The sequence below is a fragment of the Octopus bimaculoides genome, chromosome 17 (assembly GCF_001194135.2).
Source record: "Octopus bimaculoides isolate UCB-OBI-ISO-001 chromosome 17, ASM119413v2, whole genome shotgun sequence".
Lineage (NCBI taxonomy): Eukaryota > Metazoa > Mollusca > Cephalopoda > Octopoda > Octopodidae > Octopus > Octopus bimaculoides.
This window is the reverse complement of record NC_068997.1, coordinates 16,939,109-16,939,806: the sequence shown is the minus strand read 5'-3', so window position 1 is coordinate 16,939,806 and position 698 is coordinate 16,939,109.

Below are 698 nucleotides of genomic sequence, written 5' to 3'. Positions count from 1 at the left end.
TATATATATATATATATGTATATGTGTGTGTGTTTGTGTGTCTGTGTTTGTCCCCGTAGCATTGCTTGACAACCGATGCTAGTGTGTTTATGTCCCCGTCACTTAGCGGTTCGGCAAAAGAGACCGATAGAATAAGTACTCGGCTTCCAACGAATAAGTCCAGGTGTCGATTTGCTCGACTAAAGGCGGTGCTCCAGCATGGCCTCAGTCAAATGACTGAAACAAATAAAAGAGTAAAAGAGAGTATATATACACACATACACACGCACATATATAAATGTATACACACGCACATGCTCACACAAGATTCGTCACTTCCCAAGACACTGACACGAACAGTCTAATTGGAATAAAATCGCGTCAGGCGTCGATTGGCCTCTAAACTTCTTTAAAAAAAGTGGTGATGAAATAAATATTGTTGTGACGTTGATCTCTTTACCAATCGAGGAATGTGTGCAACAGAAAATCAACACCGGGGTGCACAGTTGTCTATTCGGAAGAATAAGCCATGCGCTAAGCGTAAAGCTATTTAGTTGGATTATTTTGCTTAACGCTCCAAGCCTGAAATTCTAAACTGAGAATGAATTGTCGTTGGGATGTCTATGTTTTTAACAAGTCGTAGTAACGAAATAATAGGGTACTGTTATACACACACACACACACGCACACACACACACGCACACACACACACGCATATA